Source organism: Balaenoptera borealis (genome assembly GCF_965194805.1).
Source record: "Balaenoptera borealis genome assembly, chromosome: 17".
In the NCBI taxonomy this organism is placed as follows: domain Eukaryota; kingdom Metazoa; phylum Chordata; class Mammalia; order Artiodactyla; family Balaenopteridae; genus Balaenoptera; species Balaenoptera borealis.
The window spans coordinates 10,303,776-10,330,759 of NC_138876.1; the positions used below are offsets into that span (position 1 = coordinate 10,303,776).

At 46.1% G+C, this 26,984-nt stretch overlaps 1 protein-coding gene across 8 annotated transcripts in view; it reads left to right on the forward strand.

The window, feature by feature from the left end:
- Nucleotides 1-26,984, forward strand: part of ASAP1 (ArfGAP with SH3 domain, ankyrin repeat and PH domain 1) — a 357,862-nt gene that overhangs the window by 108,166 nt on the left and 222,712 nt on the right. The gene's annotated exons all lie outside the window — the stretch shown is intronic.

Below are 26,984 nucleotides of genomic sequence, written 5' to 3' on the forward strand. Positions count from 1 at the left end.
GACTTTAGAAAAGAGAATGTTTTGGTGAAAGGGAGAGATTTCAGGTTGGTAGAGGAGGAAAGTTCAAAGATTATTATAAAAACCAAAGGAAATGCAAGAAAACAGGTATGATGGAAGCTCCTTGAGAAGTTGTGGGTAAGGTTCTGCCAGCCTGTAGTACTTTAATTTTCGTGGGATGGAAGGAAACCTCCCCACCACCATCTCCATACCCACCCAGCTTTCATTTCCTGAGAGGATGTATCTGTCTTAGTTCAGGCTGCTAAAACAAAATAGACATGGTGCCTTATAAACAACAGAAATTTCTTTCTCACAGTTATGGGGAGGCTAGAAGTCTAAGATTGCTTGCCCTCATGGTCGGGTTCTGGTGAGAACCCTCTTTTGGGTTGCAGACAGCTGTCTTTCCTCTGTGTCCTCATGTGGTGGACCGGGTGAGGGCTCTCTCTGGGTCTCTTTCATAAGGGCACTAATCCCATTCAGGAGGGTGCCACCTCCTAAAGGCTCCACCTCCTAATACTGTCTCATTGGGAGGTTAGGGTTTCATCGTATGAATTTTGAGGGCATGTAAATATTCAGTCCATTGCAATAACATTTTTTTTTCTGTTAATTATCATGGACATGTTAGGACTTGATTATTTGGGAAGGACCAGCATGCTTAATTAGTATTCAGAATTTATAATTTTTAACAGGGGTTCTCTTTGGAGTGTATTCATTTTTATTACCCTGTGGAGACTTATTTCTGAAAAAGCAATATGTTGTGTTGATTATCAGTGAGGAATCAGAGGCAAGTGGTTGGTGGTACAGGAGATGAACCCAGTTGCTGTTAAACATGGGACTTATACCAAGATTGATAGTCCTATAATCTATTTGAAGCATGCACCATTCATTTGGAGTTAAGATGATAGTTGTAGTAAGTAGATGCTAAATCAAACTTTAAAAAGTCATTTAACTTGGAAAACATATGAACATCTTTTAAAATATTTTGGAATCACTCCATCCTTTTACCACCCTGTGCCATTATTTTCTTGCTTTGACTGGCCGAGCCTTCCCTTATTTGCGTTTACAGGTTCTGGAGTGAGGTGGTCTGAGTCTGACTGTTTAGCTGTTTCTCATTGCCCCTATTGTAGAGGTTCTCAAAGTATGGTCTTGGGGACTCTGGGGTTCCCAAGACTCCTGCAGGGGCTCTTTGAGGTCAAAACTATTTTCGTAAAAATACCAGGGCACTAGTTGCCATATTCACTCTTACTCTCTCATACGTATCCAGAGTTGTTTTCCAGCGGCTACATGATGTGCGATGGTCTCATCTTCTGACAGCTAGTTAAATGTGTGTTCTTGAGTTTGGAAAGTTTCTCAGTTTTAATTTCTCTTGCAGCCAATATCAATAGATATAACCCACTTTAAAATGGTAACAAACCTCTTTGGGATGTTCTGGTTTTGTAAGAATGTAAAGAGGTCCTGAGAACCACTGCTCAGTTGGGCAGAACCCTCCACAGCAGGCCACCTCTTGGGTCACTGGCCAGCCAGTGGAGGAGCCTGAGGGAGACATGTGCCCCGGTCTGAGGTGCCCACCCTGGGCGGAGAGCATCAGGGTCTTTTCTTCCAGCGAGGGGACACCAGATGTGTCCTGTACAGACCGCCAAGCCTGTTCCCTTTTCCTTTATGCCAGGGACCTTACATTTCTGTAAATGCAGTGGTCTCATCTTGTCTCTTCTGAGGCGCGGCATCCTTTTTGTGATACAAGTAATTTCAATGAACACATAAAGAATTTGAGAACAAAAGGACAAGGGTGTAGTGGAGTTGGGTCCCTTCTGGCAGCTGTCTTGCAAGGGTGGTTTTCAGAATGGAAATAAATTAGGAATTGTGGAGTTAGTGCTTTTCTTCAGAAATTCAGCACCACATCCATGAGATGAAACATTGGGCATTGCAGTTTTTCTGGTGATTTTCATCACAGAACTTCAGAATTCTTGTGAAGAATTCTGTGTGACTCTCTCCTGGTCTGCGTGGTGGAATTTTAATGGCACCAACTGCTCTTTCAGAGCCTCTTCCCTTTTTTCCTCCTTCCTGTCAGTGGTTTGCCATGAGACCATCGCTCCACTCCCTTTTTCCTAGCCTGAAATTCTCCTTCCTCTGACAGGTATCAGAGTCGTAGACCACAGAGGAGGGCAGCATTAAGTGTCAGCCTCCGTCTGATAAGAAGAAAAGATGCATCAGGATCTTTTTTTCAGGATCAGCCCATGCCCAAGGCAAACATCAAGGCACCCGGCACTCCATTTTTGTTACTGATTTACAGGCTTGTCTTTGTCTAGACTAGAACTAGACTGAAAATCTACATAATGACTATGTCTTGCTGGTTTTTTGTTTGTACTGGGTACTCTGGTGCCTATTTAAAGAGCGTGTGTGACCCATTAAATATTCACTGAATTACTGTATCAGTCATTCGTTGGCCTCTTTCTCCAAGTGGGAGTCAGCCTGAGATTTAGGTGCGCCTCCTCCGAGTGATACATTCATTCAGCAGCAGGGGCCTCCGAGAAAGAGGCTGCTGGTGGCAGGGCTGCGTCTCCTCTCCCGCCCCAAGCAATTCTTCTCTGACCCCAGACTTGCATACTTCGGTCAGCCAAACAAGGGCCGTGCGGGGGCTGAGCTCAGCTTTCTTGGAGAGGGCAGTCTAGTGATGTATGTTGTTCATCTGACGTGTCCCATGGAAATCTCACCATCTTACACTGAGAAATCATCACTGTAGTCCTCCCAGCCACATTTAGAACTCCTCTCAGGGAGAATACTAGGATATATCTAGTTACGTGACAAGTGCATTTTAGTGCTTCATTTACATTTGTGCCCTGAGCACTTGTCTGGCTGGCATACCCTTGTTTGGGGTCAGTTCCAAGCGCTTAGAGCAGGGTGCCTGTACACATGGCAGTGTGTGTTCTCCTTTCTGTTCACTTGAGTTCCTTACAGCAGGGACTCCCAGCGTGTCTGCCCCCAGCCCAGCACCAGTCACATGAACGACCGAATCTCAACACAGGTCTATAGAAGGAACGGGTGTGCATATATATGTTGCTTGAGAGCATGGGCTCACATCCAGGCTTTTCTTATTAGCACATGAGTGCTAGGAGGTTGACCTGATCAGCTGTGGCACCTGGGGGGACCTCGACCCTGAAGAGAAGAGATAGGACATAAGGAGGTCTGTATTGTTTCTCATTTCTGGATGATTCAGGAGGGAGCAGGTCCTAGAACCTCTGCACAAGGGGCTTGGGCTCTAGTAGCTTGAAGGAGAAGAAGGATATTTGTGCATTTCTGTAGTTCTTCCCCATTCATGGGGGGGTCAGCTGGGGTCTCTTTCTCTCTCTATCCCCCTCCTTTCTTTTCTGGTCCTGGTTGCATTGTGTGTAGTTGTTGTCATTGTTGAGCGATGACCTGTGCAGGCAGATAGCTTTAGTGTGAGTGGTAGAGTTGGAACTTAACTCCCTTCTCTTGACCCTCAACTTGGTTCTCCCTCTATTACCCCTGGACTGAAAGGTGGGAGGGAGAGCAGACAGCCATGGCGCCCCCTGACCTCCCAGTGCAAGGGATGCCTGTTGGAGAGGGGCAATGCTTTGACCCATGAACCAGTTTCCTGGAGTTGGTCTTGTAACTTAAGTTTGCTGCTGTATGTTTAGTTGCCGGTGGCTTCTATGTGGGTGATTTTTCCAGAAGACTATAACTGTTTTTGTTTGCTTTTAAGAGCCAGTGATTTCTTATGAGAAACATTGTGGACTTTTCCTGTTCTGGTGCCAAATTGTGGACTTTGATAAACAAGCAAGCTGTGTATTTTGTGTTTGCGTTGGCTGTTAAAAAAAAAATCATCTTTGATAACGTTTTTCAAGCCACCCAGTGGGCTTTTTTCAAGCCCCTTACAGTAAGAGGGAGGTTCCCCATAATAGCCCATTTATTGCATTATTCATTTTGGTTGAGTGCTATTTAATTATTGATGTTTCATTGAAGGCTGGTTTGGCCAACATAAGTAAGCAGCCTGACTGGGGAGAGATCCTTTTGTCCCTGTTGCTGGGCCAGAATTATCAGTGCTCTGAAACGTGCGAACTCAGCGACCGGCTCTGAGTCACTTGTCAGCTCGGGTTTTGCTGAAGTCCTCCAGCTGTTTGCTTATGGTGAGATGGGAGACGTTTGCCTCTAACTGGAACTGTTTGATGGAGAAATAGTTCCTCTCAAATGTTCTTGGGTGATTTCATTTGGGTTTTAACACTGTTCCAGCTGTTCTCCTGGGTCTGATGTCTGGTTTGGGTGCAGAGTTAACTTGCCCTTTCTCCCTCTCTAGCATTTTTTACTGAGGATGCAAATAGATACTTTTTTTTTTTTTTGGTTTGGTAACTAATCGAAATGAGGACTGTCCAAAAGTGCTGTTTCCCCTTGGTTGCCTTTACCACGTTCCTCCCAAATCTGCAAAAGAGTTTGCAGCTTTCCTGCATCCTTCTGTCGCATCACATGATGAGTGTGGACACCATTCACCTCGCCTCCCTCTGTTATTTGGTACAGAGGAGGCATTCCTTTAGTTTATTGCCTCGTCTTTATACAGCTTGCTTTGAATGTGTTTCCTAGACTTGGACCTGTGTTTCTCAAACTTTGAGGTGCATACAGATTACCTGGGGAGTTTGTTAAAGTGCTGATTCTGATTTAGTCGGTGTTGGGGAAGGCCCAACATTCTGCGTTTCTAACGAGCTCTCAAGTGATGCTGCCGTTGGTGGTCCAGAGGCCACCTACACTGTGAGTGGGAAGGACGAAAACCATTGATCTGCAGCGTCACGCACACATATGCACACATGTGAAAACACGCATACACGTAAGCACACACACGCACACACACCTTTGTTTATTTAACTTGGCCTCCTTGGCCACTACTGTGATTAAGTGTGAGGTAAGAATCATTTCCTTGGATTGACTGATTGATCGTTCATTCTTTCAGTAAACATTTATCTTGGGTCATACGAGTGGGAGGCCTGATGGCTTTGAAAGCGCTGTTGCCGAGGCTTCTTTTTGCAGTGTTTTAATCCCAGTTGCCCATCCCTGGCGGGCAGTGATCTGACAGCGTTTGGAGTCAAGTAGTCTACAAGGTATTGTAGCTTGCCTGCATCCTGGGCCTCCATTCCGGTATCTCACGTTGAAATCTTGTATCCTAGCGATCAGACTTCAGCATCATTAAGGTGCCTGCAATTTGCATATTTTTTAAGATCCTGAAAATTTATTGCAAATCATTGGACTGACTCAGCCGTGTTGTAAAAGAAGTAATGGTTTCCATAACAGTTTTACTAATCTCTTGTTTGGCTTACACTCGCGGAGTGCTCACTTGTGATGTGCTCACAGGGCTTTCCCAGGAGCTGCATTTCCCAATGACCTCTGATGTCTCTCTGTGACCGAAGAGCCCCAGGAGCCCCCGGTAGGGTGGGGACACAGCCTCAGCGGCAGGGCTGCTGTAGCCTTTATCACCATGAGAGGCAAAGTCAGGCCCAGAATCTGACCCCCAACTCTTTCCATCTCTTTTTCCACTTAGGCGGCTGTGTACTCTCCAGACGCTGTTGATTCCTGGCTTTGGATTACAGTCTTTCCATATCCCAGTATACACGAGTAGGGTGATTCTTGTGGTTCACTCTGTCAGTTCAGAGCAGAAGTAAGTGTGACCAACCAGGGTTTGGATATGATGGACGTGGGTTTGGATCCTGGCTGTATTGCTTACTATTTGCCAATTTACTATACCTCTCTCTGCCTCAGTTTCTTTGAGCCTTAGTTTCTCCATCTGTTAAATAGGACTCATACACTGACCTTGCTGAGTGATAGTGGGGATGAAATGAATTAATCTATTTAAATGCCTGGTGGAAGGTCTGCTCCATGATAGGTGTCCAATGAATGGTCATTCTGGTGGTGAAAATGATCAGGGCCATCAAATGAAAAGGAAGGGGACCCAGCCTGAGATAATGCCCACAGTAGAGAGGAAGGAATGGGCCGGAAGCGTACTTTAGTTTACCCTGAAGGGAGGAGAGAATAAATCAGCCATCTTTAGGCTTCTTGTGTCAGTGACAGAGCAGTGCGATCAGAGGATTTGGGGAATGAGAATGAGCACAGAAAGGTGAAGGAAAGGAAAGAAGCTTAATGTGCTGAGAGGTCTGAGGTTTGAAGATCTGGTATATATTTGTATCAACTAAAGGGAAGGTTTATTTATGATAAAAGTACTTTGTTAATGGGGTGACTGTTCTTCATCCCATTGCTATTTTATATTAGTAAATGGAGGGCTGTTGCTATGTGAGAGGATGCCCAGTTTTTCCAGAGTCTGAAAAGGGATCTGTGTTGATGTTGTAGTATAAAAAGTACTCTGTGATAGGGTACAGGGCTGCCAAACGAGTGAAAGGAACAGGAAGTTGCCACACACAAAATAGAAAAAGGTCTTTCATTCATTTTGTGTTTTGTTTCCTCCGAGTTGTTAAATAAAAGTTTATTTTGGTCACGTTCTACAACTAGAAGTAATTTTTAAGCCATCAGAGTGGTTTTGAGGAACTGTGGAATGATATCAAGATAACTGTCTTTGCTTTATGGCATGAAGGTCTGTTCAAATTTGGTTACGCATCTTCTAGTTTAAAAGTGAGAAACAGACCACATATATATGTTGTCTCCTGAAGTCTAGCTGGGTTTGAGTGGAGAGAGCAGGTAGAGCTCTTGGGAGGCTGAGGCTTATGGAAGACTTCAGTAGTAAATGAATGAAGAGCTGCAGTTTTGTGATAGCATTTCATCACGTGCTTTTCTTTTTCCGTTACCCAAGAAGCATACTTGATACACCCGATTTTTGTTACCTCGAAATGCAGATGTAGCTCCTTGTATGTGGGCCTCAGTAGCTCTGCTTGGTTTATGGGACAATGTTCACTCTCCTTTGGCCGCCAGACCTAGAGTCTTGTGCCCCTCTGCCCTCCTTCCCTGCTGCCTGAAGGCACGGGAGCAACTGGAAAGCGTCCTGCTGTTTCGAGCCTCCTGGCCTCCCCCCCCACTTTCTTCCCCCTGGACCAGATGAGCGCCTACTCATCTTTCTGGACTGAGCTCAGATGTCACCACTGGAAAAGACCTTTCCCAGCTGTTGCTCCCTGTCTTTGTGCACACCTGGCCCAGCACCTGTGGGGCTTCTTGGGACTTTGCTGGCGGTGGTGGAGGCCTTCTGTAGTCTCAGCTTCTGTGGGACAGCACCATGCTTGCCGTGTAACGGGTCCTCCAGAAATAGTGCTGAATGAATAAATACATCTAATATTTTACCAATATGACCTGCAAAAATATTAATCTTTTGATATTGTGACCATTGGATATAAACCTTTCTGCTTCAGGATGGGAAATGCCTTGTCATAACCTTTTTATTATTTTTATTATAGCCGTGCCTGTTTATTGTAGAAATAGAGGAGAAAATAAAAGTCGCCTATAATCCTATCACCTGAAGATGATCAAAGTTAGTATTTTGGGTTATAATTCTTTGGAAAATACCCTTTTAAGCAATCCAACTGGTTTGGATGGGGGAGAGCATTTAGGAAGTGAGAGGTAGAAAGATAGTCTACAGCAGATGTATCATCGTAATTTCCCCTTGAGGTTTGAGAGCATGACTGGTTTGGCCTCCAAACGTTCATCGTGAAAGGTTGAACGGTTTTATGCTAGAATCTTTGTGAGTGTTGTTATTTCTAGTTCTTTCTGTAATGTGAAGACATTTGCCTTAGACCACTCATCACTTTATTTTCCCATTTTAAAAGACATTTCTCTCTAGCCACCATAGATTCGTTAGATTTTTTTATATAAAAAACATTTTCTAAAGTATTTTTTATAAAAATGAAATGAAAATTGTGCCTTCATGTAATGGACAGCCATTGGCATGTTATGGGCTTCTCCTTCCTGGTGGGGAAATGAATAAAGATCACCCTTTGATTTGAAAGAAGTGATAAGGGAGAAGTAGAATGTAAATTAGGGTGAGATTTACTAGAGAGGGAGCCTTTTTATTCTATTCTCAGCTGTTTAGGAGAAAGAAAAACATTTTTTTAATATGAAAAAAGTCCTTTTGCATTCTGGAATACTCCCAAAAGCATTGCTATTGATGTTAAATTCCATTTGGGTTTGGAATTACAAAATTTTTAAAGTGTTGAAGTAAAAGTAGTTCTTTGTATTATTTTTTATTTGATACAAACAACGGTAGCATAAACTAAGCTACAGTTATATAATCACAGAAACTAGTATAAAAGTGGTTATTTAACTTGAAATGAGATTGAATATTCAAAAGTACAGATGGGGTGGATGGGTTTCTGGGCCAAGTGAGGTTTCCTTACTCAGCAGGGCATGAGGGAGCTAGAGTGTTTCCATTGGACCCACTGCCAGTGGTGATGGGCGTGGAGACCTGGGACGGCCCAAGCATTCAGTGTCTTCAGTGACAGCACTGTGAAAATGAAAAGCAGAAGCAAGAAGTTTCTCCAGAAGCTCTGACAAATCAGATCGTTTGGTCACAGTTGAATGAAAAATTCCAGATAATGGTCCTGAAATAATACGACCCAATGAAAAATATGACCCCGAACCAAATAAACAGAGAAGCCTCAAAGAGAGGCTTTTGCTCTTGGATTTGAAATAGTAGCCATAGCAGTATTTTCTGTTCTCTGTGTCAGCCTTACAATGTAAGTTATTCCATCACACTGTCTCTGGACATAGTGGTTCTGAGCGAGCAATCCGAGCCCTTGGGGCCAAAGAAATATTCAGGGACCCACTCTGTGGTTCTCTGGCTTTGGACCTCCATCTTTCTACTTGTCAGCATTTGTGGATTCTTTTTTCTTTTTTTTAATTGAAGTATAGTTGATTTACAATATCATGTTAGTTTCAGGTGTACAGTACAGTGATTCAGTTTTATATATACACCCCTTGTCTCTTCCTTAACTAAAGCATCCCTCCCCTCTTCCTTAACATTGGAACCCACCACACTTAAATTTAAGATTAGCTGCCAATGGAATGTGTGTCTGCTAGGTTCTAGGTGCTTTATATATTGTGTCTCCTTTACATAAATTTGCTGGGAAGTAGTTTTACCTTCATTGTGCACCTCGGGAAAGTTAGCATTGGAAAGGCTTACCTAGCCCAGGTCACAGCTAAAAAAATGACGGACTCAGGTTTTGAGCCCAGATTTTTCTGATGCCAAAGCCCATTTTTGGCACACTGTACCAGGCTGATGCTGAGAAAAAAGTGAGAGTAGAAGTGAAATGAGTTTGCACCTTCAGAAGTACCCCCATAGGGACAATGAATTGGATTCAATATATTCTTCATGGCCTTATGAATAATTTTCAATTTGAGGCACTTTAATAGGCTCAAGAAGGATTGTATGTAAAGGTAGGCTGAATTCTCAGATGACAAAAAATAAACCATGGATTTATTGATAGAATCCTGTACTCTCTCCCACCCCCCATACAGACATAAATACGCAGTTAATATGGGAAAAGAAACAGTGATCCATCGTAAAGCTTACCCACAGGACAGATTCCCTTTGGCAATGTAAATCTTAAGTGTTCCGGAAGGCCTCACGTTAGACTAAGTTCAGTTTAATTTGATTCTGGCATTGTTTGAGCACCTGCTGTGTGCCCGTTCGGTGGTGGATGCTGAGGGGGAGGTAACAGAATGAATTAGACATGATTTCTGCCCAGAAGGTGTTCACAGGTGAATGGGGACTAGGGAGAGGGTACAGAGGTAACTATAACGTGGCAGGGCTTGTGAGCAGTGCTGTCAAGATGGTTCACATCGCTCTGGGAGTGCAAGTGAAGCCACAGCTTGTTCCAACTGGGGAGATCTTAGACCGTCCTTTCTGACCTAGACCATGAAGGACAGACGAGTGGAACATTCCAGGCAGAGGACACCCTTTGAGCAAAGGGCCAAGGTGGGATGGTACAGGGTGGAATGGAGACTGACTTCCGTGTGGGTAGAAGGAGGCGGCATCCCCATGGCGATGGTATCGGCTTTATTTCATGCCTGTTCAGTTTGATTTGATGAAGCAATCAATCTCTCTCTCTGTCTTTCTCTGTTAAATGCCTTTTATGTTTTATGTTTTGTTGGGGGTGTGTGTGGAAGAGATTCATTTCCAGCTGGGTCCAGCTGCAATGAAAATGTCCTGTTTGACAAATTGAGGAATTAGATTACAACCCTCTCTCCTTGAAAGCTAGGGCAGTAGCTGTAACATCAAACGTCCCTCACTGTGGAGGCAGGACAGGAGGGAGGTGTTGATATAGGGCTGCTGGGTGTGTTGACTTAAAAATTATTTGAAAAAATAGGGCTGTGTTGCCCCAGTTGATTAATCAATGTGGCTCCTCGCTGAGCCCTGGGGGTTTTCTCCGAGGAGAACTTAGGATGGCGCTATCAGGGGCTGCCCCAGCAGAGAAGTGCAGGATATCGTAGGTGGGCAAACATTTTTTATTGAAAGAATTAGTACATTTTTATGCCTTTCTATTTAGTTTCTCTTTTAGAGCTCTTTTTTTCTTAAAATGTAAAAGACATTCAACTTTAAAATTTTGAAAACACCTTGAGTTTTCGGTACCCAGTTAATAATGAGCCAATAACACGTTTGCACAGGAGATCTGGAGTTAGGAGACCAGTGTCACCGGTGGAGCTTTGAGCGGGCCGCGCAGCCACCCACCCAGGCCCCTTTCTACAGCTGTCAGATGATGGACTGAGACCAGCTGACCTCCGAGGGCCTCTCACACAGTAGCCCCTAGGAAGTGGAACGCAGAAATCCCGGGGCCCGGATCCTAGCTCCGCACTTGGCCGTGTGGCCGTTGTGCAAGGAGGCGAGTCGAAGCTGGGGAGCTCGATGCCGTCCCACAGGGAGGCTGCCAGCCACGTCTGTGCCGCAGCCGGGGGCCACATTTGAGAGGAGTGGCCGAGCCCAGCACGGGGACAGAGCTGGAGGTCATTTTGTAGAAGTGACTCAGGGAACGATTGTTGTGTGGCCCAGAGAAGGGGCAGTGACGGCGGGAGTGGGGACGGTGCCAGCCTTCAGGCAGTTGGAGAGCTCACCCACCCTCGGTACTGAGCTCAGGGTGGGGAAGAGCGCCACCACCAGGTCTGAATTGAAACGAGGGCCCTCAGAGTAGCAAGGGCCTCAAGGGGACGGTTGAAGCAGATGCCGTCTTCCAGCAATCAGAAGTCTGGTCAAGGAACCTATTGCCCTGAATTTCCAGCTAGTCTAGCAGGCTTTCTCTCTTCCAACTGTTAACATCTATACTGAGCCATAACTAATTAATTGGGTTTTTACAGCTTTTTGCCTTAACGCTGCCCATCTCCCTCTTGGAAATAATTTGGTGTGATGTTGCGTGGTCAAGGTGGTGTTTGCGCCCAGGGCCTACCACAGATGGCGGATGATTAGAACCTCTTACTTTTATTCAGCAAAATTACATATGTTTTTCTTCCTCCCTTAGTCCAAAATTAATACAGGTTTTTATAGCAAGAATAATATAAAGGTTAAGTCACCTGTGCTTTCACTACTCTGAACTGTCAGCCACTGTATAATCATGATTGAGAGCACCTAGGCTTCAGTCTGACGGTCCTGGTTTTGAATCCCCGCTGTACCACCACGTACCAACTGCGTGGACTTGGTCAGAGTCTTTTTGTGTCCATGTCTCGTGACCGTTTCCTCATCTCTCTCAGTACCAAGTTCACACAGCTGTTGTGACGATAGCTGGGAAATGCGTGGAAAATACCATGGTGGCTGGCTCATGGTTTAAATGCTCGGTGATGGTAGAAGAATTAGTAGAAGGTAATAAACCTGTGACTGTGTGTGTGTTGTTTTTTAAATTTTTTACGAAGCTGGGATCCTATTAAATAATCTGTTTTAAAACCTGCCATTTCCCCTTAACATTATAATGAGCATTTCTCTATGTCATTAGTCTCCCAAACCATCATTTTTAACAACAGCTTCATTGAGATAGAACTCACATACTGTTCTGCTTCCATTGAAAGCGTACGATTCAGTGGTTTTTAGCATATTCACAGAGTTGTACAGACAGTGTTAGAACACCTTTGTCACCTCCACAAAAGCCCTGGACCCATTAGCAGTCGCTCCGCTTTTTCCTCCAGAGCCCCCAGTCCCTCAACCAGTCAACTTTCTGTCTTTATGGATTCGCTTATTCTGGACATTTCCAAACTACTTAACGGCTGCACAGTTTTCTGTTATGTGGATGTCCCTTAATTTGGCAACCATCCCGCTGCTGTTGGACATTTAAGTTGTTTTCATTATCACGGGCGACACTCACATTGGGCCTCTTTAACCATCTCGGTAGAGTCACGTGGGGGTCATATAATTAAGAGGTCACGTGACGTCTTCAGCTGTGTGGGCTACGTGCCTGTGCTGTGAGGTGCCCCTGGAGCCGCTGAGGAAGACCCCAGCCCGAGCCCTGCTCCCACACCTCTCAGAGGTCCCCGGGGCTGTTCAGGGGACAGCAGCAGCGGCCTGCGAGGGACAGAGGGAACGAGCGACTTATCTGAGCAAAGCCGTTGGAAGACAGACCAAGCGTGGGGCCATAGTTGTCACCAACTCTTCAAATAGTGCCACAGTCTCAAGCCCAAGGACAGATCTTGGTAGAACCAGCGTGCAGGGAGATTATGTGTTACATCTGTGCAGAGAGAGCTACTGGGTGCTGGCTTCCGGGAGCACCCACCCACTTCTTCCCAGTGAGTCGTGCTGCCGTGGCGCAGAGACTGACGGCAGCGGCGGCCGAGGAACAGCCACAGTTCGCCTGACGAGCCGCGTCTGAAAGGCGAAGTTCAGGTGACTTGGGAAGGAAAGAGATCTTGAAGAAACAGGCCACTGTGAATCTCTGAATCTCTCCTGTGGGATCATTTTCAAGTCCCAGGGCTGGATAACGTGCTGTGGAGAGATGCGTTAAGTTCATGCTTTGCGTTTAAATGTCGGGATCATCATGGGAGAATCTGTTGCTGCACATTTGCCATCCGGCCGTCTGAATGCGTTCAAGTTTAGAACATTTATATTCGTTTAGTGTTTTCTGTACCCTTTGCCGACCCCCAGATGAACACTGTTAATCCAGCTTGCTGAGGGCAAGTAGGCTGGTCCAGCCTCTTGCAGGGGAGATGGAGGTGTTTTCAACAGGAGCTGAGCAGTGTTGCACTGACCGTCATTCAGACACGTCAGTCTGTTCGTGCTGTGCATCAAGCCTGTGTTAATTTGGGGTGGAAAATCACTCCAGGCGTTTCAGCTTCTTTCTACTTAAATCGGGAATCCTGGTGCAGTGTTGGCTGTTTGATAAAATAAAAGAATGGAAGTAGAGAAGTGTGGCCCTATGCAGGCAGCTGAATTCTCAGGTTTTGCAGGCAGGCCCTGAGTCCTGCCGTCATGATAGCAGGCCCGTAAAAGCAAGGTCCTTGTGTACTCCATCACGCATTGGCGTGCTGGGGCTTTGCTCGTTCCTCAGTCCCCAGCAGGAAAGGATGTGCCCTGGGACGTAGGCAGGGAGCCACGGAATCAGTGTCACATGCCACCTCCTCCTCGAGCCTTCTGATAGCCCACAGCGCTCCACCTCACAGACGTGGCGGGTGGTGACGGGTACACCCTGCGGAGTCAGAAAGCCCTGGGCCCCTGACCCAGCTCTGCTGAGGCACCTTACTTAGATTCTGTCTGTTTCCTCATTTGTGAATTGGGGTCAACGATAGTACTTTACTTAGAGGGTTGTTGTGAGGTTGGAATGAGAAAATTCCACGCAAGGTTTGTTAATAAGTTTTCGGCATACTTAGTGCCCCATAACAGCCGTAGTTACTGTTGCTAATTGTATGATTTGGAGTCACTTAAACGTCTCTGAACCTCAGTTGTGTCCCCTGCAATAGGAGGATGAAAATATCGATCTCAACAGCGGTTTTGTAAGGAGTGGGTGCGACAGTGCTGGAAAAGCATTGGTGTAGCCCCTAACTTGTCCTGGGCACTTGGCATATCAGGAGGTGGTCGTTAATGTAGTTTATAACACTTCGATTTGCTTTATGTTCTGTAGTTATTTATGTATCGCCCCCGCCGCCCCCCACGAAACTGTAAGCAGAGGCTGTGCTTTCATCTTTGCCACAGAAATGCTCAACACAATAGCTAATCAACAAATGGTCATTCAAACAAGGCATGTAGATTAAGAACAGGTGTCTCTCACTGTGCTTGTAGGGAGAGCACAGTGTAATAAATGGCACCTGTGTCTTTCTCCGAACGAGGTGCCGTGGCATGCTCACCCGGCTCCACACAGGGGGACCATCGTGGGCTTCCCTGGTGGTGCAGTGGTTAAGAATCTGCCTGCCATTGCAAGGGTACACGTTGAGCCCTGGTTCGAGCCCTGGTCCGGGAAGATCCCACATTGCCGCAGAGCAGCTAAGACCGTGTGCCACAACTACTGAGCCTGCGCTCTAGAGCCCATGAGCCACAACTACGGAGCCCACTTGCCACAGCTACTGAAGCCCGCACGCCTAGAGCCCGTGCTCCCCAACGAGAGAAGCCACCGCAATGAGAAGCCCGCGCACCGTAACGAAGAGTAGCCCCTGCTCGCCGCAACGAGAGAAAGCTCACGTGCAGCAATGAAGGCCCAAGGCAGCCAAAAATAAATAAATAAACAAACAAATTTATTTATTTATTTATTTATAAAAAAGAAAGAAAAGGGGACCATCGTGCCTCGCCGGCCTTTTCTCGTTGTGTGCTGTTTGAAGTTGGCCTCAGCACTAGAAACCTGTATTCCCTGAGCCAGCGTTTAGACATTCTGTTTGCCTTCAGATACTTTGAAAGAGAAGAGTTCTCTCGTATGTCAAATTTTCCTCCCAGTTAAAAAGAAACCACTAGTTGTGGCCCCAAGAAAGAGCTAGCCGTAAGCTCATCTGAGTTTTTGGAAAAGGAAGTGTTGAAAGCCCACGCGTTAATCACTACGCTGCTGGTCTCCCACCCTCCCTCCCCACTCCTGGTGTGTCAGGGGAATTCTGGTCCCTAGCGTGCTGAGAATGTCCGGGTTAGGAAAAGACACCCTCACCTCGGAAGGGCCTGAGAGCAGGGCTGCCAGTGACAGCGGCTGAGGCTCAGGCTCTCGGAGGTTTGTGGTCTCAGCTGTTAACCTGTGTTTTATAGGTTTTGGTCCCCTTTGCTTGGCCTTCACAGAGCTCAGGGTTACAGAGCCGACTGTCGGAAGACCTCTCCTACTTCTTGCTTAGATGCCCACCTTCTGCTGCTACCAGCTAAGGAAGCAAGTAGCCACTAGTCAAGGGCTTTTTGATTTTTCAAAAGGGTACTTTAAAAACAGCGGTTAAAATGTGGGCTGTGCGAATGTTTGTTACATGAGTCTTAAGCATCTGGGTAAAACAGATGAAGTTGTAAGTTCCACTGAAATTTCATAGCCCTATTCAGTTATCCATAAAATCAGAAGCTTGTATTTTAAATGATTTTATGAATTATGCTTCCTAAATTGATGTTGAGTTAAATAGGATGTAATTAACTCTCCTTGAGCACATCTGAGTCACCCGGTGCATGTGCAGTCAGCTCCTGATTGTCTGATGTCCGTGCTCCATCCAGGCGATGCCCCAGGTCAGTTCATCTCACTGTGCCTCCATTTCCTCTTCCGCAGAACGAAGGGGTCAGACTTAGATTATCTTTAAAGCCTTTTAACTTTTTTAGCTTTTGAAAAAGTCACTTTTCTGCAGATGGAGCCAGCTCTCCAGTTGGGTGTGGGATTCATCCTTTCAGTCCCTGCCTGTATCCAAGACAGCCCGAAGTGCTCTCAGCCATTCTCCCTGACCCACTGTTCAGTGATCTCTGATGCTTAACTTCTCCTTCCATTCTGGAAAAAGAGAAGCCAGCCTGATATGTCTGGAAGCACAAAAGAAGTTAACAGACAGCCCGAGGTGAAGTGGGGCTGAGTAATGATCACTGCAGGATTGGGAGGGCCCAGCCCAAACCGGCCAGATCTTCCTGATTAAGAGCTCCCAGCCCTTTAAAGAGAGTTGGATTCTGCTGATTTGGTGATTGACCCCGAGGGCTTTGTTAGTTGGCGTCTAACAGAGCTGGTGGGGCAGGAGGAGGATGGCCCCTGGAGGAATAGGGGTGCGGCGCTGTGAGGAGATCAGGGGCAGCTCTGGGAGCCCTAGGCAAGAAGGGAGAAGCTCTCCTGCGTTGGCTCCTGTGTGTTTCTGGCTCTTTATCCAGGTAAGTAGGTTTCGTGCCTGGTACTTTGTTAGGCTGTGGGATTTAAAGGTGAGGACCTCAAGGGCCTCACAGGCTAGGGGGGAGATACCTACGTTTATCACATCTGCTGAGGGCCCAGCCTTGTGCTGGGTGCTTTATGTACGTATGTCCACGTAATTCTAATGCAGTGATGAGCACTTCATAAGCGGTGTCTGCAAAGGGCTGTGGGCACATGAGGAGGAGGGAAGCGTCTGGCTGGAGGTGGGGAGTAAAGGGCCAGGGGTAGAGGGGAGGAGGAGTCGAGCACGGCTTTTTAAATGAGGCAGGGGTCTCAGCTCTGTCTCAGATGGCGTTGGAATGTGTTCACGTTCTTATCCAGCGGTACAAGGACTAGCAAGTAGGAATCTATGCCTCGAGAAGACATAGAGTTGTCTGCAAGAGCGAGGACAATTGAGTATTGCTTTTCCCCACGTCTTTTAGGTTGCTTACAGCTTTTAAAGACTTAGTTCTTGTGTTCTGGAAAGTGGAACAAGAAAAGTATGTTCCTCTTGCTTCTCTAGACAGAATTTTAAAAAAACAAGAGTTTCCACCCTTCTTTCTCAACCCACATCCTTGACTTGTGTCTGAAGGGTAATATTCACACTCCCGTTTGCGTCAGCCTTGGGAGACCTGCCCTCCAAGCACATGAGCCAGAAGAACATCCTCGGTCTTACCAGGCCCTCACGAAGGGTAGTTGGCTCCTGGCGTTTCAGGAGACATCAGCTCTCTTCCATCTCTGTGCAGTAGTCGTCTTTAATGACTTGGGGGCGCTCTCTTCTTTGCAGCAGATGCATTGCTATTTTCTTTGCGTTGCCCATTCTGGTCTGAGTCTTTCTCTTCCAGTTGGATTCCACAAATGCCCACGGTATCACAGAGTCTGGGTGGAACTGGTCCTCTGGATGTGCCCTGACACCTGTGCTGTGTTCGCCTTGAAACTTTCTCAGTCTCCCTGGCTTGGAAATGATCTTTCTCCACTTCTCTACAACCCGGCTCTTTGCATCTCTCTTTTCGCCTTATCACAGGACTGTGTGTTCTGTACGTTCTTCCGGAGTCCCTAACCGTCAGGGTTTGCCATAACAAGCAGTTGATAAGTATTTATTGAACTGACTCCAGGTAGCATTATTAATTTTGAGCTGAGTCCTCATCAAGCACAAAAGGAATTGTTTGTAGAAAGGTCAGTATTTACTTTCCCCTATCCAATCCCTTTCCCCCCAATCTATATTAGTTATTTAAGACAGGTGTCCCCTCTGCAGCCTGAAGAATATGGCAGACTAAAGATTAGAATACAAGGTTAAAATGAGGCAATTTGGGATAAGATTCACTCTAATACTTCCGTGAGAGGCAGCAGATGCCTGACTTCAGCAGATTGTAGTAACTCCATAATCTTCTGCGTCTAAGACAAAGAAGGAATCCCGGTTAGTTACAGCATTTTCATTTTCATACCACAGATGGCATAAAATTCATCTGTAGAGAGACTTCTTCTTGGTGCTAAACTTGAGTAGGAATTTTTCTCTCTTAAGTCCTTATGTGATTTGTCACTGCACATACCGTCCTAGTGAGTCTTCCCTTATAAGTTGTTTCATTGAATTTTTGTCGTTGTTGTTCTGTGTTTCACTTGCTGCTTCTCTTGTCTTCTCCACGCCTCGTTTTTCTCAACACGAAACTGTAGAGATGAAGAACTGTGTCAGCAGTAGCACCCTCAGTACAATTTGTGACTTAACTCTCCCAGCTCAGGAGGCTCTACTGCATGTTTTCAAAGCATTTGAAATATTTGATTAAAAAAATCAAATCAATTGGATTCAGATGTAACTGCTGTCTTTTGACCACCTATTATGAACGAGGCACTTGCACATACATTATTCCGTCTTATCATAGAAAATTATAACAGGAAGAAAATTTTGTGATTACTAAGAACTTTGCATCTCATACTAGGGAATGCGTTCTCTGGGGGTTTAGGTGGTGGCCTGGGATGAGATAGCGGATGTTACAGGACACCATGATGTGGCTTCTGGGAGCATCAGTTTTACTCGAAGACTGGGTCGGGGGGCGGGGGGGGAAGTCCGTGAACTCAGGCCATTTAAATGAGCGACTGTCATTTTATATTTAAACCATCATGTTTAAATTAGAAGCGTATGGAAATATGGAGGAGGTATAGAGGAGAATGCAAAATATACATGAGTCTTGGTGATAAAACAGAAACTTTATTAGGATTATGTACCTAGAGTAAGTGCTTTAGGATGTGCCGTCTGACTGCTCTGAGGTATTTTGTGGAAGAGCTGGAGAAAGAACCCCATGTATGAGGTTCATCTCTCTTCTTGTAGATGTGGAAACTGGAGTCCCAGAGTTTCCATCCCTGTTGGCCAAGGTGGGACTTGAACTTCCAATTCATTCGTTGTCTTTCTGTCACATTGCCTACTTTTTGCCCTTCAGAAGCTTTGGTGCTGGACCATGTATCTGTGTGAAAGCCCAGATGGTCAGATGGAGCTGAACTTGAAGGTCAGTCATACTCGCAGAGGCCACGTAGTACCATCGTACAATGAGGCTGTAGAGTGGGCTGCCAGTGCCAGGCCTACCTCTTTGCTGTCATCTGTCTCTGCGGCGCCTGAGTCTTCACTACCTTCCACTATAGGATCCATGCATTTTTGCGGGAAATTGACTACCCTTTGGAAGGTTTAATTAGCTGCTCTTTTGGACAAGACGGCTTCATATGCCAGACACGAAACTTATGCCTTGGAGTCACAGAATTTCAAAATTGAAAGGGTCCTTGAGTCTTCTAGGACAGCCTCCTTGTGTTCTATGTGTAAGGGATGGGACAAAAAGGTTTCCTCAGATTTCTAGTTTTCTCTCTTTGGAGTTAGGTGGCTAACTTGTTTGTTGTTTACCTATTTTATTGTTCTGATGCCTTTAACTGAAGATGGAGTGTAATGCTGTCTCTGAAGAAGTAAACTAGGGCAATGGTATTGATGTCTGCTGACCCAATGATCGGTGTCATTGGGTAGATAATTTTACTCTTTTCCGTAGATAAATTCCGCCTTCAGAGTGGCCTACTAGAAACCATGAGCTGTGGATTTTCTCCACTGTTTTATCCTCCGACCCTGAAAGGAAAGATACCTGTCCCTGGGAGCGTGGAAAGCTAGAACTAAGTTGGTTATCATTTTTTTAACTCTTCCTGCCTCATACAGCCATGGTCTTCTCAATGTCTAAAACTAGGTGTCAGGTCTTATTTCTCTATTTCTTATGATTGCAAATCCTGGAAGCATGTGACATATACTCATTGATAATGTATTTTGGTAGTAAAATCACAGTGCTTGATAAGAGTGGTAAGTTTGGTTTCTGCATTAAAATATGTTGCCTTTTCTGTTTACAAAAGTAATGTCTCATTATAAAAATATGGAAAATAAAGAAAGAAAGTTGCATGCCACAATTTTGAGAATTCTGCTAGTATTAACTGGACAGGAATGTGTTAACGTTTACTTTTCTACGCATTGTATGGTAATAGTTGAGATCGTTACAGCACATATAAATAATCATTGTATGGGTAGTCATTGGGCTGTGTTGTATATGCAGCCTTTTATTCTACTCTTTCTACCTATAAGGTTTTTTCCTCATGTCATTAACAAATTTTACCTTCCATCTTAGTGGCTACGTAATATTCCATGATATGGGTATGTCTACCTTGTTATTCACACTCCTGTTCCTGGTGTCGGTTTTTCAACTCTCTTACTGTTAATACTGCACACACAGCTCTGCTCATCTTCCTGATGACTCCTCGGGGAAGGGATCTCAGTTTGCCGGGTTTAGGGCTTTTTTGACACACAGCCAAACGCTTCCCAGACATTTTACCTCGACTGATGCTCCTACCAGTGGGGTGCGCATGTCTCCGATCTCCACGGGCAGGGTAGGTTGTGACCCCCCATTCTTAGGGTGTGCAGATATTTGCTCTGTCCTGGCCTCCCTCAGGGTTCCCCCACGGAGGGTGGCACACTGCTCACGAAGGGCCTGGGGGCAAAGCATCATCGCCCTCAGAACTGGCTTCTTCCTCCCCATTTACTTCCTAGTCTCAGTCACTAATAGCGTAATCTGTCCCGGAGTGCCAGGGATTTTTCTCAGCATACTTTCCTTCCTTTCTTTTTTTTTCTTTTTTTAAGGACAGAAATGGCTCTCTTAAAATTAGCAGCAGCTGGGGGCTGCTTCTGGCTGCATGATCTGACACGACAGTGACTTAAATGAGGGTGCCGCTGTCTTTCTGGCTGCACGAGCTTCCTTGGCGTCATCTTAGCAGTCTTCACCAAGGTGCTGGGCTTCTGTGCAGTTTCTTCTCCAAGTAACCACACTAAGTTGTTACAGAGGAAGTGAAATTGTAAAACCGCTTCAGAAGACTGACAGCCGTGCTGACTGTAGGAGTGACTGCTCTTAAGTCCTAATAAATGGTGTTCATTTTTTTAAAATAATTTCCATTCAGACACAGCAGAAGCCTCAGGTTTTTATTCTTCTTTCAGGTTTTAGAGCAGCTTGGTTTATTCCCTTCCCAGTTCCTCTGAAGCCAGCCTGCGTTGCCATGGAGAGACCAGTGAATTCCAATGTCCCACCGCTCTGACCTGCTCATCTTTTTTTCTATTAACCTTTCTCCCTCCAGTTGGTTTGACTCAGTGTCTTATTTCCAAGATGGAGAAGAAAGGGTTTTTTTCGAGTGTTTGGTGCTTATTTGAAGTTCGACAAACATAGGCTGAACCGCAACTCTGTCACGTACCAGTTTTTTGTTTAATTGAGGTATATTTGACTTATGACATTATATTAGTCTCAGATGTACAACATACTGATTTAAGACTTGTGTACATTGCACAATGATCACCACAGTAACGCTGGTTAACATTGTCACCTTACATAATTACCAAAAAAATTTAAAAAAATTTTTTCCCCTTGTGACTACCTTGCAGTTTTAAGACCTTGGGAAAGGAGCCTGACTTCCACTTGCCGTATCTCTAAGAGGAAGTGACAGCCCCCCTCCCTGGGCTGTTGGGAGGATTAACTAGGATGTTGTGTCAAGTGCAGAGTAAACGCTGAGCCTTTTCCTAACTGTCATGTCAGTGGCCCTTAGCCCGGCTCCCGTGTTGCCGTGAGGATGGCGGGGCGGTGCGTGAGATGCCTGCTCCGGTGCCCGGCACACTGGCCCTCCTCGTGTGTCCCTAACCCCACATCACTGAAAGTGCTCCTCCTAAGAAAAACACCACCTGTTCCATGAATTCCGTCAGACCCTTAAGTGCTTTCCCCTTTCGTCCTGTCGTAGAAACTCTTTAACAGTGGGTGCTTTCTGCACACCCATTTGCAAACCGTTTCCTGTTCCTGATTTTAGCTCTTTCTGTAAAAGTAACTAATAACACAGCAACCATTTCTTCACCAGTCCTTCCTCGGCTCTCACCTCCACCCCCCCCCCCGCTTCCCCCATCCCACGCTCATCTCTTTGCCACTGTGACCCAGGTTGGCAGCCTTCAGTGGGAGACTGAGGGGTGAAGTATGCAGGATGGTGGGCTGAGGTTTCAGGAGTGGACATACAACTCCCTGTCTGGCTCACTGATTTATGTGTACTTTTTTTTTTTAAAGGATCAATTTTTATTTTTTTAATGTATTTATTTATTTATTTGGCTGCATTGGGTCTTCGTTGCTGCACGCGAGCGGGGGCTACTCTTCATTGCGGTGCACAGGCCTCTCATTGCGGTAGGTTCTTGCTGCATAGCACTGGTTCTAGTCGCGCGGGCTTCAGTAGTTGTGGCACGCAGGCTCAGTAGTTGTGGCTCGCGGGCTCTAGAGTGCAGGCTCAGTAGTTGTGGCGCACGGTCTTAGTTGCTCCACGGCATGTGGGATCTTCCCAGACCAGAGCTCGAACCCATGTCCCCTGCATTGGCAGGCGGATTCTTAACCACTGCGCCACCAGGGAAGTCTGATTTATGTGTACTTTTATCCACTGATTCAGTGACCGTTTGTTGAACTTCTGCCATGCTCCAGGCACTCTTAGCACCAGTAACACAAACAGGGTGGCAGTAGAACCCCAGGCCTCAGATGCTCACAATGAAGTTAACTGGTTTCCAGGTGAAGTGCAGTAAACTGTGAAGGTGTTAGGATAGTACCTGTGTGGGTTCTGGTGGAGGCATGAGTGATGGACTTGCCTTTCCCATTTGGGGGAGGAGGCTATAAAAAGCATCCATGTAGGATGCAGGCTCGTCCTGGTTCACAGAGTCTGTCCAAGCCCTTCTCTCCTTCCTCTGAATTACTCCATGGTGGAATCCTAGAAACTCAGGGGCAGCTCAGCCAATCAGAGTTCAGCCCTTTTCCTACAGCAGTTGAAATCCTGAGGGTACGTTACGGCATTTGGGTTTATCATGGAGATGTTTTTTCCCCTGCAAGGGCCATCCCCTCTTGCCAGATTTTGGCTGAGAAGGAGGTTATCGTGACCACTTTGGCTGTATGGACAAGCATGTGATGATGTGGGGGTGAGTGAGTGAAGAATAAAACGAACCCTCACTTGCTATTCTTTTTTTTTTTTTTAATATTTCAGCTTACTTTTTTTTTTTTTTAAAACTTTGGGTTTATTTTATTTATTTATTTATTTATTTATGGCTGTGTTGGGTCTTCGTTTCTGTGTGAGGGCTTTCTCTAGTTGTGGCAAGTGGGAGCCACTCTTCATCGTGGTGCGCGGGCCTCTCACTATCACGGCCTCTCTTGTTGCGGAGCACAGGCTCCCGACGTGCAGGCTCAGTAGTTGTGGTGCACGGGCCTAGTTGCTCCACAGCATGTAGGATCTTCCCAGACCAGGGCTCGAACCCGTGTCCCCTGCATTGGCAGGCAGATTCTCAACCACTGCGCCACCAGGGAAGCCCCCTCACTTGCTATTCTTTGAAAGACATTTTTTTGAGGTGTACTTTTTCTTTTTAACATAGTTGTGGTACTTTCCGAAAAGGTTATATTACAGACAAAAGGAATAAAGTTTGAAGTTGTAGTATAATGTACCACATGGTAGTGGGGCCTGGAACATTCAGTAGGGTATCCTGTATTGATAAAAGCTTAGGAAACATTGGCCTTTAATCTCTCTGGACCCCTCTTCATAAATCGCTGTTTTGGAGACCCTGCCCCTGGCCATTTCATTGTTTGCCATTATTTGATCACTGGCCTGTAATAGTTAGGAGTAGGTTGAGCTGCATATTACAGGAAAAAAAACAAGAACAAGTAAAGAGAGGCTTAAACATGGTAATTTATTTCTCTCTCACCTCAAAGGAGTCTGGATGTAGGCTGGGCGTGCCAGGTCTGTGGTTCCATCGGGGATTCCGTCTTCTCTTGCTTGTCCCCACCCTCTTTAGCACGTGGCTTCCGTCCTCAGGTTCATCTCCTGGCTCCGGATATATGCTAGAGCTCCAGCTGTCCTTTCTGAGAGGTAGATGCTAAAGAAGAAAGGAAAAATTGAGGTCCCCCTGCCCCCAGATGAGTCATTTCTCTCTCAGAACCCACATAACACTACACCTTATTGGCTACAGCTGGCTGCAAGAAAGACTGGGAAATGGAGTCTTTTGTTCCCAGTGGCAAAACAGCTGCTGAAAACTGGGTTTCTGATACTAAGGAGAAGCGGGGAATGGGTGTTGGAGCAGGCAGTCGGCCTTGTCTACCCCAGAGCCACGTCGGAGGGGGAGAGGAGGTGGAGCTCAGTGTGGCATCGTGGGGAGGGAGTCGGGGTTGAATGTCACCCATGTGGGTCCTGACGTTGCTGAGAGTGATGTTGGAGTGGGGTAGGTGGCACAGTTACTGAAGTGCTGGTGTCCCGGGGCTCGGGGGCAGAAGACAGTTGGCACGGACCTCAGGAGAGAAGGTTGTGGGATGATGATGGTGTAACAGTGACCGCAGGTGCACCTGTGGCTGGGAACACACAGTCGTAAAAGGACTAGCCTGCCTTGAGAGTAGGTCTTGAGGGAAGGAAGTGAAAAGGCAGAAGTGCCTTCTCTCCAGCCGTGGAAGAGATGGATAATTGATCCTCAGCAAAGAAGAGACCCCAAGGGCACTGGAAGGGATTGACTAAAGATGGCAGGGAGGTGAGGCGAGGTGTTAAACCAGGTAAGAATGAAGAGGACGGAATAGGCGAGGGGGGTTTATGTCTAGGGCTAGGGCGGTAGCTGTATTGCGAAGAGAAAGGGAGCTGGCGTTTGGAAGTTAGGGAGAGTGAGAATGATGGATAGGCAGAAGTGTGAGTGAGTTCCTTTGGGTCTCTGTTGCATTTCTTGCATTTTCGAGTGTCCCCAGTGTGCCATGCGTGGTAATGGGCACTCCATTGAAAGTTCCAGTTGGGTGGGCCACCTGTTGGCAGGAGGCGTGTCTGTCCCCCTGAACTTGGGAGGCGGGGGCCCTGCTAATGAAGGTGTTCCATTGTGGGCTCCTCATTCATGCACAGGGCAACCTGTTTCCTTGGCTCGACTTGACCTAGAGTGGCTCCATCTCTGTAGAGAGAGGAAGAAGAGCCTCTTCCTTGTGCTCTACTCACCTTGTAGGATTTTCCTTCCACTTGTTTGCAATTCTGTCTTCATTAGAAACATGGTTTGTGAGTAGTCCTAGTTTTGAGACTTGCCCCTGCCTTGGACCCAAGTTCCTGGCTCTTACCTCATGGGACCCAGTTTTACCTTTCGGTTTCTAGATCTCAACTCTGATACCGGACAGAGCACGAGAATTATTTCACATGATCTCTCTTGCTTGTGTGCAAAGGGAGTAGCCGTTTTGTGGAGTGGGCACCTTTTTTGGTTTTGTTTCTTCTTTTTTTTAAAGCCTAGCATGACTGCTCTCTGTCCCCTTGCATCATTAGGGGCTGCCCAACACTTCCCTGATACAACCCTCCACCTGCCCAGCTGGTGTGTAATATTAATTCTTTCCATTTATGTACTGCTTTATGGTTTACAGAGTTTCTTCACGCATTTTCTTCTCTGATCCTCATAATAAAACTGCGATGGAGCAGACATTACTTGTTGACTATCAGAAACCTAGTCTCCGAGGTCACCCAGTTATAACACTTGTGGAAGACGTGAGGTTGGAACCCAGTTGTCTGTCTCTTTTTTCAAGTGTAGAGGTTCATAGTAAGCAAATGAATTTAGTTCTTGGCCTGAACAAAATCTAGTTAGTCGATCTGCTGTGGCTGAAACAATTGTCTGCATATCCCGACTGCATCTGAATGAGTCTTCGATTGGTGATGTTTGGTGTCATCTGTGGCTTAGCTCCTTCCTTGTGCACTAGTTAGGGCAGGTTGATGATCTAGCAACCCCATCCTGGCTGGGCTGTGCAGATTTAGGCAGGTTCCAGCCTCCCAGGTGCCTCTGGGCACGCAGCTTGCTATCGTGCAGGGAGCTGGCCCAGGCGTCAGGACTGGACAGGCCTGGGTGTGTGTGATCCCCGGCCTGGGTACCAGCTCTGTCGTCCTGGGCACACCACTTCCTATTTCTGGGCCTCGACCTCCCCATTGTACAGTTAGGGTCAGAACATGTCGTCCTGGGACCGTCTGTTACCTCTGCAAACTTTAGTTCTCTCATCTGTGAAATGGCGCAGTGTAAATTCTGGCTACCTAAGGAACCCAGCGACAGGCCTGGTAACACAGCTGGCGCCTAACACATGTTCCACCTTCTTCTCCTTCCTCTTCATCTTTTCAGAGTGTTGTGAGAGCCTCATAAAAAATGGTATGAAGATTAAAAAATAAAGGCAAGGATGTCACAGCCTGACTGCTTTGCCCACTCAGGTGGCCTCTTTTTTTTTTTTTTTTTTTAAATTTTATTTATTTTTGGCTGCGTTGCATTGTTGTATGAGGTAGCCTCTTGAGTGTGGGGAGCAAACTCACCTTTTTGACCCAGAGTGAGAGAGCCTTGCCCATGACTCTTCTAAAAAATGACCTTTTCTGACCAGCTCGAGGGGGCCATGGAGGGTGACTCATTGCAGCCTTTCATCGATAATGCTCATTTACATGCAGTGCTTGTATTTTCAAATTGACTTCCTGTCACACTAAGCTGGTGGTTGGTGGGCTGCCTGCTAGCCTAGGGGTGGACTGCAAAAAAGTGTGTGCTTGCGGGGCTGTGCTGGTGTCGGGAGAGCAGAGGACACCGGTGACGTGGCAAACTGTAGACGGGGTGGAGGGTGCCTCCACGTGGGAGGGTTCGTGTCCTTTTCCCTCTGCAAATTCTAGAGCTGATGGTATTGAGCCACGAGTGTTTTAGTTTACTCAGAATGCAGACATTAACATAAAATTTCATAAGCTTTGAATATTCTGGGGTTGATAGTTTTAGGCGGTGAAGTTATTTTTTTTTTTTCTTTTCTTTAACTGAAACCTCTGGTTTTCTGTGAGGACATTGATTATGCGATCTGCCACCCAACAAGAGGTTCCCATTTTCAAATTGCACCTGCACAGTCGGGCAGTATAGCTGTAATACGAGAATACCACAAGGCTAGTCTGTAACTCCGCAGATAACCTACGGTCAATTCGCATGAAGGCAGTACTTTAAAACGGTGTTCTTCTCTGATCCATTATTACAAAGCAGAACTGCAGTTTCCTTTCTAAGGGATGAGATTTCGAAAGAAGTTAAATTTATATGTGATCTCATTTAGACTGAGGGCCCCAAAGGTGAGGAAAGGGGGTGGACCTTTAACATTTTTTATTTAAAGGTTATTTTATTTTGTTGAAGGTGGCAGTGGATGGGTACGGAGGCTATATTTTATTTTGGGGACCCACCAAAATTACTTAAAAATGACCTGTAGGCTA